General features: G+C 36.5%; 2 non-coding genes and 1 pseudogene across 2 annotated transcripts; 2 read left to right on the top strand and 1 right to left on the bottom strand.

The window, feature by feature from the left end:
* Nucleotides 1-2,876: 2,876 nt before the first annotated feature.
* TRNAR-UCG (transfer RNA arginine (anticodon UCG)) lies at nucleotides 2,877-2,950 on the top strand. Its single transcript has one exon. It is a non-coding gene; the product is annotated as a tRNA-Arg (tRNA).
* Nucleotides 2,951-6,304: 3,354 nt separating this feature from the next.
* On the top strand, nucleotides 6,305-6,377 carry TRNAF-GAA (transfer RNA phenylalanine (anticodon GAA)). The gene has a single exon. It is a non-coding gene; the product is annotated as a tRNA-Phe (tRNA).
* Nucleotides 6,378-10,584: 4,207 nt separating this feature from the next.
* LOC143557477 (secreted RxLR effector protein 161 pseudogene) lies at nucleotides 10,585-11,073 on the bottom strand (annotated as a pseudogene).
* Between the last annotated feature and the right edge of the window lie 700 nt (nucleotides 11,074-11,773).

Consider the following 11,773-nt stretch of genomic DNA (forward strand, 5'->3'; position numbering starts at 1 on the left):
GAGTATTTTTGAATATATTTTTTTAATTATTTTAATAGTTAGAAGACTTGTCTCTTTCAATTTAGTGTAATGTAGTGGTAATAATTTTGGGTTTTATTAATGGAGATATAGGTTTAGAAAGATCGTGAATTTTGTGATATTCAGTTCGATTACGAGGGCATTTAGGTTTGATTTATTAGTGGGCTTTCGAGTGGGTGGATTTTTTTTCAGAACTAGAGATAACTTGGAGGCGCTTAAGGACTTAGTACTGCTGGGTTAGGCTAGCTGGCGGTGGCCTTTTGTCATTCGTTCAAAAACATGTTAGAAGACTGTGTGTAACGGAAGTGCTGGTGGACCGTGGTGGTGTGCCCGAAACAACAGTGGGTGTAGGCAACAACGAAGGTGGTGGTGATAAGAGTGACAACAAATAGCGGTGGTGGCATGAAGGCATGACCGTTTACGAGAGTTGTTACAAATTTTGGGCCGAAGGCGGAAAAAAAAGTGAGCCGTAAGTAAAAAGGGTTTTTGGTTTTGTTTAAACAGTTAATTTTTAAATGAACTTATTTGGTTATGATATGTGGTGTGTAAAAAAACTTTTAAAATAAAATAGGTTTAAACCTGACTTAAATGAGACTAAAACACACAACCTTTTGGTAGGGAGTTATACACCTTTGCCACTAGATCAAACTAGCAATTATGTATTTGAGTTTCAACATTAATTATACATAATGTTTTCATATATATATATATATAATTAAAAAAAACATAAAAATCAAGCTAACGGAGTATCGGGCCGAGGGCCGTCGACCACATTTTCCTCCATAACGTTGCGTTCTTGAGTCTAAACTCGGGAACACAGCGTAAGAGCCGGCCATGTTTCCAAGTAAAACAAAACTAACCTGTTGTGTATTTGTTTGAGTCGGTTATTTCAGTTTAATTTTCCCGTTTTGAATTCGGTTACTCGATTTTTGGCTCACCATAGGTAGTTGGATGACCCTTGATGCAATTATTGAATAAAAGTTAAAGCAAAAGCTAAATGCTATAGTGGTTAATACAATTATTACTTAATAAAGTTAAAGCAATAGCATGAATCGATTTTTTGCTCACCATAGGAATAGATGTGTACCTTGTGAAGGTACATGATATTTAGACAATGGTGCAAGTCATCATATGTCAGGAAAGAAAGAGTTTTTTACTATATTGGATGAAGGAGTTTCGGGTCAATTATTGAAGATGAAAGTTGTTTGATAAGTTCGTTTGATATGATTGTTTGATCCGTCTGGGCCAACACCTTGTCTCTCGAAACCTTGTTGTATCAGCTACTCGATAGGTACCGGGTGTATGCATTGGGCCAATTCAATTAATCGCAGATGTACTACAAGTTGATTGGTTTGGGTTTGTGGAGGAAGAAAATATGGATAGCTGAAATTGACCCATCAATTTCAGTTTGTCAAAAAAAGGAAAAAAATGATTTGTTTTCATGTTTAGTTATATTAGTTAATTCGGTTACGAGTCAATTCAATTAATTGTTTTCATGTTTAGTTATTAGTTATATCAGTTATTTATTATGTAAAAGCCGGATGGTTAGCATTGATCAGATTGATATATTAGGAAAAATCGTTATTTTTAGGTAAATTAAGGATTTGTAACATCACAATATTTTTAGGTAAAAATAATAATAGTTTTAATGAATATCGATACATAAAAATTAAGTTATATACAAATCTATGTCAATTATTTATTGATTCATCGTATTAATGTAATAAAAATATTTTAAAACAAAGGCTTAACATACGATTAAAGTCATATGTTCTAAAGAGTTATAGTGACATGTTAAGTCATACTCTATATTAATATTCAACGTTGCATGTTAGGATTTAAGTTCATTGATATTGACAATGAAGTTGGATTTCTTCTCTTATTGGGCTATTGGGCCTGATAAGTGATAACACCATTAGCTTTTATATACTTTTTAACATTATTATCCACAAAATGTACTAAACAATTATACGTTAAAATTATGGACATAGTCAACCTTTTGTGAATAATGATTAGTCAAAATGAAGAAATTTTTTGTTAAGTTTATATTTCAAATAAAATGACCCAATTACAATAGAGAGGCAGGTAAGCGAGCAACAAGCTGCGTCGTCACCCTCTCTTGAATAGCAAAACCGGTCCGTCTGAAAATAAAGTTACCGTTCTTCGGCATCGTTGAGTTACTGTGTACGACCCGCTGAACTCCTTTTAGAAACGTAGCAGCATCGGGGGCAAGAGACCCAAATGTATCAAAAGCAAAATGAATGAAGACGGGTTGATTCTCAACACACGCCTTCTCGTGCTTAGCAATTTTTCCTGCTTATGCATTAGAAAGTTTCCATTCAGTTTGCCAAAAAAAGGGGGGAAAATGAATTTATTTATGCTCGGTTATGTCAGTTAGTTCGGTTACAAGGCAATTCATTTTTTATTTTTATTTTTTTGCTAACCCAAGTAATAATAAAGGTAACCATTTTTTTTCCCAAAGTCCTTATTGTATACATTTTATTTTTGTAATATTTTATATGGATAGCACTCCATTATAATGTCATTACAACTTAGTCATCTAGGCATTTAAATCAAATAATGTAAGTCTGTTCATATATGAAAATCATCAATATTGGGGTATAGTATTGTTGTAACCTTTATAACAACGATCCTTTAAAATGTTGTTACAATGTTAACTATAACAACATGTCGATACTAATTATAACAACGTGTCTAAGAAATCTAATTACAACATTTAAAAATAACAATCCTTTTAAAATACTTTTTTACAGGAACATTTAACAATAATCAATATTTGAAATTCACAATCAATATATCTTGTTAAAGATTATAAACTAAGACAGATCAACACAAATGACCGCATAGCGCAGTGGATTAGCGCGTTTGACTTCGGATCAAAAGGTCGTGGGTTCGACTCCCACTGTGGTCGATATTTTTGCTATTTAAACAACCAGCGGTTTGTGTGTATAGTGATATTTAAGGCTTATTAGGGCTTGAAGATGATTATTTTCGAGCTTCAAAAAGGTGGCATTATGTTTTTAGCCGGGGGCGGATTTAGGTTATGTTTAGGAGTAGCCCGGGTTACTCCTCAACTTTGTCGGCGAAGTGTATATATTTATCGTTTTTATCATTTTCGTTAAACTAATATACACATTATATAGGCCTGTAAACGAACTGAACGTTCAGCATATTGTTTATGAACCGTTCGGCAGGAATTTGGTTTATGTTCGTATTTAATAAACGAATGAACATGAACAAAAAAACGAACGGACATGAACACGTTATGTTCTTTCATTTATGTCTGTTTATTTATGTTTGTTTATGTACTAGTTATATAGAATTAAATATTATATGGATGAGTCATACACTTAAAAATTTTATGTTTGATAAATTTGTATTCATTGAAGTGTTTTCATTTATGTTTGTCTGTGTTCATTTACATTTGTTCATATATATATATATATATATATAAATTTATGTTTGTTTATCTTTGTTCATTTATGCTCGTTTGTATTTTAAACAAACGATATAAACAAACACAAATGTTCATTTATCAAATAAATGAACATGAACATGTGCTTGTTCGTGTTTGTTTGATTAGTTTATAGGTTTTCATTATTCACATTGATAAGTATATCGGTCTTAATCTTTAGGCTCTGCTGATTTTATTTGTGTTCGTCAGTGACGGAACTACAGGAGGGTCCGGGGGTCCGTTGACCCTCCGGCCACGCTCCGGCCAAGCAGGCTTTGTTCCTTCATCCATTAGGTTTAGTGTTATCGTGGCCAACCAAAATTGTAGATGAATGGCAGTAGCAACAAAGAGGATTGAACTGAAAGAAGAAAATGTGAAAAAAGGGAAAAAAAATATATGTTCATCGAGGAGTTGCAGGTGAAGAAGATGATACACGAAAGAAGATCATGTGCACATAAAAAGAGGAAGACTAATATAATAAGGATTGGTTTTTATTGTTCCCAACTATTTTATTTTTGCCGGCGCTGGTCCGAACTATCATTTTGGCTGACAACTGTCCCAACTTTCACATTCGTTTCTTCCACCAGTCCGCGACTGACGGAGTACTAACTCCGTTAAATATTTGCTGATGTGTCCATCTGAGGTGTAAAAAAAACATTACATGGCAGCCAACGTGGATATGGTATTATACTTAACATATTACATTCATAATTCACACCTAATTCTCCAACAACACACCCAAATCAAAATCCCCAATTTATTTCAAGAACCCTAATTGAATCATCTAATTAATTACAATCTCAAACCCAGATCATTAGAAGAATTGACAACATTAAGACAATCGCCTTGGTCCTCTTCTGCATACTTCTCAACACATTATGCGAAGTATTAACCCTAGAATTAGAATCAAGCTTCAGATTCACTCCAATAACACTCAAATCTCCCAAATCCTCCGTCTTCAACGCCAACACCTCCTCTGGTGTGGCTCCTTCAAGCACCGAAATCAAACACGAGCAAAAGCCTCTCGTGATGTCCGAATCATTGTCCGCCGTAAACCGCATGGTTCCGTCGGTGTTCATCTTCATGTCCAACCACACCTGTGCCGTACATCCCATCACTCGATTGGAAATGGTTTTAATCGATCCGTTAGCTTCCGGTAGAAGCTTCGCATAGTGTAAGAGATAATTAGGGTTTTAATCGGTTTTGAGATTGTAATTGATTAGATGATTCAATTAGGGTTCTTGAGATAAATTGGGGATTTTTATTGGGTGTATTGTTGGAGAATTAGGTGTGAATTATGAATGTAATATGTTAAGTATAATACCGTATCCACGTTGGCTGCCATGTAATATTTTTTTGACACCTCAGATGGACACATCAACAAATATTTAACGGAGTTAGTACTCCGTCAGTCGCAGACTGGTGAAAGAAATGAATGTGAAAGTTGGGACCGTTTCCAGCCAAAATGATAGTTCGGACCAGCGCCGGCAAAAATAAAATAGTTGGGACCAATAAAACCAATTTTCCATATAATAATGAAACCAACTTTATGAAAAGTCTATCTAAAGCCTAGGTTATATATCACTCGATTATTATGTTATAGTATCCTTTTTTTTTGAACGGCCAACTAAGTAACGCCGGGTGCCCCGTACGCGTCCCACATTGGCTAAAGGTAGCCCGAGCCAGCCACTAGTCTGGACGAACGGAGCCCCTAGCGTTCCACCTGTTGAGGGATTCACCGGATAAAACCCGACCCCCACGCCCGTCAAACGGCACGACAACGAGGAGTCGGTAAAACAGGGTGATATCAGGACTCGAATCCTGACAAGCCAGCGTCATCCCTCATAAAGTGAGTGCTCTACCATTGAGCCACAACCAACTTATTTATGTTATAGTATCAATAATAAAAAATATAATAGTAATATAAATAACAGTTACTAAAACTTTTACATAAGTCTTTTATGTAACTAGAATTTTACATTTTATTTATGTTACTTGTTCATTTATTTGATTTTAAAAAATGTTTACATGTATAATTTGCATCATTGTTCTAGTCTTTTTATATCAGTAAAAAAAATTAGCCATAATCTCTATCTCTATATATAATAAATGAAAACAGGTTCTGATACGTGTCACTACCACATGCATTTGGGACATGTGTCAGCCCCATATTTATTTTGCTAACGTGTTCATCAAATAAGAAGCCACGCCTCTTGGTTTGAAAGTCTTCCTACAAGCTTTGGTTAAAGATTCTTCTGACATCTTTATCTGGAAAAGGCAGAATAAATGGGATTGGCAAGTAATACTACTCCCAGACCCCCTAATATAAGACCTAATCCCAGAAAGACTAAAAGAAAATCATGTATTAGTCCAGGTAAATCCATTATATATAAGAGATAAATAAATCAAAATCTTGCATAACTTTATTGACCCGGTCAGGAAAAAAGAAGTCGCGGGCGAATATTTACTCTTTCCATTTCTATTTCAGTTCTCTCATTAGTTCATAATTTTTCCGAATAGATGAATTGGTCTATGGCCGGTTCCGTCATCCCGATCAATGAATCATTCGAATTCTTTTTCACTAAAATCTTTTGAATTCACAGGTTCTATCGTTCCCATCGCTTCTTAATTAATGGTTAGGTCTGAATTCTACAACGGAGCTATTAGTTTTTGAGTCAATGTTTGTAGAGCTCCGCTCTTGCAAGTGGGTTGTTGCGATTACGGGTTGGATGAGGCTTTGTAATACCCGTTCAATTGACATAGACCCACGTTCTCTAGTAAAATGAAAATGAGGATGAGACATTAGGAATAGTCGGGATAGCTCAGTTGGTAGAGCAGAGGACTGAAAATCCTCGTGTCACCGGTTCAAATCTGGTTCCTGACACATGATTAATTTGTATGAGTCTCTGCTCTACCAATTCATTGATATGAATACATATTCATTAAGTATTTTTGTTTCTTATCATTCAAAATTCAAAAATTGAATCAATCTATACTTCCGTTTTCTTTTCTCTCTCTCTATTAATCTTGAAGCTCAACAAGGAACCTAGATCTAATATGCTCTCCGTCGGTTTGTAAAAATCAGCCCATAAAGCATCATTCAAAACCCTAAAACGAAACCCATACAATCTTCACATACATGCATTTCTGCCGTTCTCCCTAGGGTTTACACTTTCTTCACCGGCGTGTCGTTCAGATTCTACAGGTAAACCAAAATGGTGAAAGGCCGTCAAGGTGAACGCGTCAAACTCTACACCCGAGGAACCATTCCGGCTACCAAAGTTTATTATTAATTTCACTCTTTATTAATTTTTTCTTTAATTTCCCGATTAAAATTGAGTAGTTTATACTGATGCTATTACTAATCAATTTTGACCATGTATTCCAACATCTTCTTTGATTTGTTTATATTCACGATTTATATTGAGTAGTTGCTTATATTATTATCAATTTACAATACATTGTTTAATTTCACGATTTAATTTGATTAATTATTGATATTATTATTATTATTATTTTATAACATATGTGTTTAATTTAACGATTGAATTTACTGATAATATTGTTAATCAGTTTTGACTAGATCAAAATTTAACCAGTATCGAACATATTGTTTGATTTGTTAATTCACGATTTAAATTGAGTAATTAGTGATGTTATTATTAATTAACAACGCACTGTTTAAATTGTTTAATTTCACGATTTGAAGTGATTAATTACTGATATTATTATTATTATTATTTCATAACATATGTATTTAATTTAACTATTGAATTTGAGCAATTACTGATATTATTATTATTTATTATTTCATGACATATTTGTTTAATTTAACGATTGAAATTGAGTAATGACTGTATTTGATGTAGTTTCGTAAGCGATCAATGGCTCGAGAGACTCATGATTAATCAAAGACGAGAAACAGAACCAAAAGTTTCAAGAACAATGTTCTTTATATTAAACTTAATCAAAAACTGAATAACAAAGAAACCCTAACGCCCTATTTATACAAAAAGAAAAAAAGATAAACTTGGAAACGAGATAACATAAATTAATAAAAAGATATTAAAAATCAGATTTTAAATTACAAGATGCTCCTGCATCATACTCCCCATTTTCGAAAAAACTCGTCCTCGAGTTTTGCCTTAAAACCAAAGTCACCTGGATCGAAAGGAACATCAACTCGATTTTTATTTGGTATCATCACGACCCACCTAAACATTTTAAATGCATGGGTCATCTTTCCTGGCTCGCGACCTGCACCACCAGGGTCGAATGTAACTGATCCACTTATTTTCTCATGCATGTCACTAGACTTATCCATAAGATTAGTTAGCCCATGTGTAAAATATACATCCCTATCACAAACTTGATCGTTATCATTTGACCTCGATATTTGTTTTTCAATTTTAAATTCCATTCCTTTTTGAACTTCCACCAAACTAGGAGATTTTATTAAATCACCATCTTTATCAAATATGGTAATGATTTGGTCAACATCTAATCCCATCTTTATTCCCGGCATAAAAGATAGGGTTACCATGGAAGCCACGGAACCCTCGATCACCATCGCATGGCCAACAACTTCAACACTAGAGATCCTGGAAGGCAATTTATCACCATACTTCTCATTCAATTCCATCATTTTAGTTGACACACGTGTAGAACTCCGCCAATACCCATCGAGTGTCATTTTCTTTGGGTCATCCAAGGAAAGAGTTGGACCACCTGTAGCCACCATATCACCACCCATAGCTACCGTATGTTCTTCCTCATCCCGGTAGATATCAAACACGGGTGGCGAATCATAACTAAAATCGCCATCGGAAGAATTCACAAATAAACACTCATCTTCATTAAAATCAATCCCATCTTCATGGAATCTTGGTTCGTCTTCCAACAAACGCTCGTGATCAGATTCATCTTCATTTGATTGGAAAACCCTAAACCCTAAACCCTAAACCGCATCTTCATTACGCCCCGGGGATGAATGGAAAACCGCTTTCAAAACACGCGACGGACTCTATGAGTGGATGGTCATGCCGTTCGGTCTTTCTAACGCTCCAAGTACATTCATGCGGCTTATGAATCACATATTCAATCGGACGATATTTGTTCGTCTACTTTGATGATTTACTAGTCTTTAGCACGAATCAACAACAACATCTTGATCATCTCCGCCAAGTCTTCACCGTGTTGCGAGACCAAAAATTGTAGGCAACAGATCTAAGTGTCATTTTTTTACTAATGAAGTTCTATTTTTGGTCTATATTGTTTCAGACCATGGAATTCGCATGGATACAACGAAAGTGGATGCGATTACAAGTTGGCCAACACCGACATCTCTACATGATGTCCGAAGTTTCCATGGTTTAGCATCCTTCTATCGTCGGTTCATAAAAAACTTCAGCTCCTTAGTCGCGCCTATTACAGAATGTCTAAAAGGGAATAAGTTTCATTGGTCGTCGGCCGCCAGAAATCTTTTAATGAACTTAAAGCCCTCGTCACACAAGCACCCATTCTAATCTTACCAAATTTCGGTGAGGTTTTTCAGGTGGAATGTGATGCCTCCGGTGTTGGTATTGGGGGTGTGTTAAGCCAACACGGGCGTCCAATCGCTTTTTTTAGCGAGAAGCTTAACGACACCCGCCGCAGGTATAGTACCTACGACAAAGAATTTTATGCTATTATCCGGTGTCTTGAGTACGGGCGTCATTACTTATTACCGGCTGAATTCGTACTATATTCTGACCATCAAGCTCTCAAATATATAAATGGCCAGTTGAAGCTTAATTCACGCCATGCCAAATGGGTTGAAACTTTAAAAGAGTTCTCTTTTGTTATTCTCCACAAAGCGGGCACCGAAAATACCGTGGCCGATGCTCTCAGCCGCTGACATACACTTCTTAATTCAATGCGCTTACAGGTTGGTGGGTTTGATCTTTTTCGCCAACTATATCGTGATGATCCAGAGTTTAAAGCGGCTTGGGAAACAACACCGAAACGTCCATATCACGAGTTCATTAAACACGGTGGCTTTCTTTTTAAAGGAAATCGTCTTTGTGTTCCCCGTTGTTCACTTCGGGATGCGATTATTTTGGAAAGTCATCAGGGGGGACTTGCGGGTCATTTTGGGCGAGAGAAGACATTGGGTCTTATTAAAGAAAGATTTTATTGGCCACGTATGGAGAAAGATGTTACTCGGTTGCTTCAAATGTGCCGCACTTGTCGAATCGCTAAAACTCCCCACACTAATGCCGGATTATACACACCACTGCCAGTTCCTAATGCCCCATGGGAGGATGTGAGTTTAGATTTTGTGGTGGGACTACCACGAACAGCAAGAATGAAAGACTCCATCATAGTGGTTGTTGACCGTTTTTCGAAGATGACACACTTTGTTCCATGTGCTAAAACTTTTGACGCTAGTCAAGTGGCCCATTTATATTTTTCAGAAATCGTGCGGTTACATGGTATTCCTAAGACCATCACATAAGATCGTGATGTGAATTTTGTGAGTCATTTTTGGCGCACGTTATGGAGACGCCTCGGATCAAAATTACAATTTAGTAGTTCACACCACCCGCAAACCGATGGCCAAACGGAGGTCACCAACCGTAGTTTGGGTAATCTTTTACGTACTCTCATTGGGGATAAACCGAAACAGTGGGATTTGGTTTTACCACAGGCCGAGTTTGCTTACAATCGTTCAAACCATAGTACCACAGGAAAAAGCCCATTTTTTGTTGTGTATGGCCGAAACCCATTCACACCGCTAGATCTCGCACCGTTACCTGTTACGGATAGGTTTAGTGTGTGATAGAATTGGAAGTGAATAATATTATTCACGTATTGTTACAATATAAATACAGCAAGGGGCTCCATTATTCATGGAGAGAAATAATCAAAATACATGAATCTAGGAGAGAAATAAGCAACTAATAAATACAATATTGACTATTGACTAATTTTGAATTTGATCTTATCTATTACCCCCCCTTCAAGCGAACAGGTGGAGAACCGACTCTTAGCATTGTGCGAAACCGTTCAAAGAGAGGTTTCGGAAGGCTTTTAGTAAAAATGTCAGCCACCTAAAGCGTTGTTGGAACAAACTTGGTGTAGAGACGTCCTGAAGACACGAGTTCACGAACAAAGTGATAATCGATGTCGATGTGTTTGGCTCGCTTGTGAGACACCGGATTCTGACTTAGAAAAAAAGCACTTTTGTTGTCACATAGCAACGTGGGTCGGTCAGAAGGTAATGCATGTAACTCACGTAAAAGATGAGTTAACCAAATAATTTCAGCAGCAGTGTTTGCCATTGCTCGATATTCTGATTCACAATTAGAGCGTGAAACAGTAGGTTGTTTCTTGGCACTCCAAGATACAAGATTTCCACCAAGATAAATGGAATAACCATGAGTCGAACGTCTAGTTTCAATGCAGCGCGCCCAATCGACATCAGAGTAACCCACTAGTTTCGTAGTTTTGGGTTTATCAGTCGTTAGTCCAAACGAAAGTGTTCCTTTGACATACCTCAAGATACGCTTAACAAGCTGAAAATGGGTTGTTGTGGGCATTTAAAGAAATTGGCTCGCTTGATTTACCGCGTAGGACAGATCCGGCCTTGTAATTGTTAGGTACTGTAAAGCACCTACTAACGATCTGTAAAAGGTCGAATCATGAAACGGAGTGCCTTTGGAAACGAAAGTATCTGTAGTGGTAAGCGGTGTTGCTACAGGTTTTGTGTCAAGGAGTCCGCCTATGCAAGTATATCATATGCATATTTTGCTTGGTTTAGGAAGATTCCCGAATCAGTATGAGTGACTTCAAGACCCAAAAAATAATTTAATGAACCCAATTCTGTAATAGCAAATTCGGTGTGAAGCCGTGTAGTAAACTCTCGGATAACTGCCTCATCATTACCTGTCACAATAATGTCATCCACATACACTAAAAGATATATAACTACTAAGTTCTTTTTTAAGACAAAAAGTGAAGTATCGGCTCGACTACATTGAAAACCAAGGGTATTTAAAAAGGAGCTGAGACGTTGAAACCATGCTCGAGGAGCCTGTTTAAGGCCATAGAGAGCCTTTTTCAAGCAACAAACATAATCTGGGTAACGTGGATTTATAAAACCCGGTGGTTGCTCCATATAAACCGTCTCAGTGAGAGTACCATTTAAAAAAGCGTTTTTAACGTCTAGTTGATGTAAACGCCAGTTATAAATAGTAGCAAGAGCAAGAACCACCCGAACCGTGGAAGCTTTGACAACAG

This window comes from Bidens hawaiensis, unplaced genomic scaffold (assembly GCF_021521415.1).
Source record: "Bidens hawaiensis isolate Kalapana, Puna unplaced genomic scaffold, B.hawaiensis_p1.1 tig00018977_1, whole genome shotgun sequence".
Taxonomy (NCBI): domain Eukaryota; kingdom Viridiplantae; phylum Streptophyta; class Magnoliopsida; order Asterales; family Asteraceae; genus Bidens; species Bidens hawaiensis.